Source organism: Dipodomys ordii, unplaced genomic scaffold (genome assembly GCF_000151885.1).
Source record: "Dipodomys ordii isolate 6190 unplaced genomic scaffold, Dord_2.0 Scaffold183, whole genome shotgun sequence".
Taxonomy (NCBI): Eukaryota; Metazoa; Chordata; class Mammalia; order Rodentia; family Heteromyidae; genus Dipodomys; species Dipodomys ordii.
The window spans coordinates 743,976-746,100 of record NW_012267399.1 but is presented as its reverse complement, the minus strand read 5'-3'; the positions used below and the strand labels follow the sequence as shown (position 1 = coordinate 746,100).

The 2,125-nt window shown below is 38.9% G+C and overlaps 1 protein-coding gene across 2 annotated transcripts in view; it reads left to right on the top strand.

Annotated features, from left to right (window-relative positions):
- Positions 1–2,125, top strand: part of Nucb2 (nucleobindin 2) — a 50,472-nt gene that overhangs the window by 15,902 nt on the left and 32,445 nt on the right. The window contains exon 2 of one of the 2 annotated variants that reach the window (XM_013034158.1): positions 1,870–2,020. The exons of the other annotated variant lie outside the window; for it this stretch is intronic. The gene's annotated coding sequence lies outside the window, so the exon portion shown is untranslated. The remainder of the gene's footprint in view (positions 1–1,869; positions 2,021–2,125) is intronic. 2 annotated transcript variants of the gene reach the window in all.

The window sequence follows — 2,125 nt, the reverse complement described above, 5'->3', positions numbered from 1 at the left end:
TGTTCATTCTTATTTTCTCTATGAAGAACTATTAGGTAAAATTATGAAGACTCAGAAAAACCTAGTAGAGGGTTGAGGAATGTAAAGCATTACTTGCTTAGCATGCAAAAAGGCTTGAGTTTAACATCCAGTAGAAGGGAGGAAAGGAGGGGAGGAAAAAGGAAGGAGTGAGGGAAGGAGGGAAGGAGGGAGGGAGGGAAGAGAGAAAGGAAGGAAGAAAAGAGCAAAAAGAAATGAGCAAATAAGTGGGATAGGTTAGGATTCAATTTGCTGTTTCTTTTTTACCATGTTGTATTAATAAAAGTGATATGCCTTTATAAAATGCAATACATATATGAATACTTATCTACAAATATACCACTACAAAAAGAAATGTGTTGGTAAAATTTGAAAATACTTTTTTTGCTTTTCTTTATAAACTACTTAAATTCATCAATGAATTTGCACATGAGCTAATTGCCTTGTATTTTGTATGATGTTTAAAAAGTACTTGAAATGTATTGTCTTATTACTGATAATTTGTGACAGACGTTGATCAAGTTAAAATTTTTTTTGGTCCGGTTGTGGGGCCTGGACTCTGGGCCTGAGCACTGTCCCTCAGCCCTTCAGCTCAAGGCTAGTGCTCTACCACTTGAGCCACAGCGCCACTTCCGGCTTTTTTCTTTTTCCTTATGTGGTGCTGAGGAATTGAACCCAGGGCCTCAGGCATGCAAGGCAAGCGCTCTGCCACTGAGCCAACTTCCCAGCCCTCAAGTTAAAATTTTTAAAGAAGTGTAAGAATAAAGAAAAATTCAAGTCCAAGATTTAACAGAAGAACTTGTTGAAAAAAAGTGATTTTTTTTAACAGTTCATACTGGTTTTGAACTCAGGAACTCATTCTTGTTTTTTTTGTTGCTGTTTTTGTTGGTTGTGGAGCTCTTCAGCTCAAGGCTAGCACTCTACCACTTAAGCCACAATATCACTTCTGGCTTTTTCTGGTTATGTGGTACTGACGATTGAACCCAGGGTCTCATGCAAGGTAAGCTCTCTACCACTAAGCCACCTTCCAGTCCCTCAGGACCTCACTCTTGGTAGGCAAGTGTTCTGGCCACTAAGAAAAATAAACTTGAAATTTGAATTCCACTTAATTTTTAGAGAGGGGAGCAATGAGTTTTTTAAGAGGCTTATTGGAATGTGTTTATTTCATACATCACTCTAAGCCAGTAGCTCATGCTAGCTGGTAACTGTCACTGTTAGCTCATGCCTAATCCTAATAGTTATTCAGGAGGCTGAAATCTGAGAACTGTAGTTCAAAGCTAGCTAGGATAGAAAAGTCAGTGAGACTGTTATCTCTAATTAACCAGTAAAAGCTGGAAGTAGAAGTGTAGCTCAAGCAAAAAAGCCAGGTGAGAACTGGAGGTCCCAAATTCAAGCCCAGTATCCACAAATACATACAAAAATTAATCTATCTCTCTTCTTCTTTGGGATTCTGTACCATTTAATACCTTCCATAAAATTTAGGTGTCAGCTGGGAAGGTGATTCAGAGGTAGAGTGCTTGCCTTGCATGCATGAGTCTCTGGGTTCAATTCCTCAGCATCACATAAGCAAAAAGAAAAAAAAACAGAAGTGGCATTGTGGCTCAAGTGGTAGAGTGCTAGCCTTGAGCTGAAGAGCTGAGGGACAGCGCCCAGGCCCAGAGTTCAGACCCCAAGACCTGACCCCCCCCCAAAAAAAATTTAGGTGCATTTCTTTTCAGACTGTATGTGAAATACATCATGGTTCTGTGCCACTACCACTTTAATAAGGCCAGATTTATAATGTTTAATGTGTCTTTTTAATGTTTAATGTGTCTTTTTCTTTCTTTTCTTCCCTTTGTTTTTTATATTGAGAACCTAACAATCAAATTTTCAAGAAGAAAAAATTGGGCTAGGAATTAAGACCCATCTCTTCACCGACTTAGTATTGTAGAAGTCATCTTGCCTCTGTGGACATCAGTTGCCTCATCTGTAACTGGATATTTTTAAAAAAACCTGTCTGAAGGTAAGTGTTTAGTTAAGATTTGCTTTGGACTGGGGACCAGGCTCAAGTGGTAAAGTGTAAAGTACCTGCTTAGCAAGCACAGGGCCTCAGTTCAAATCTTAATAC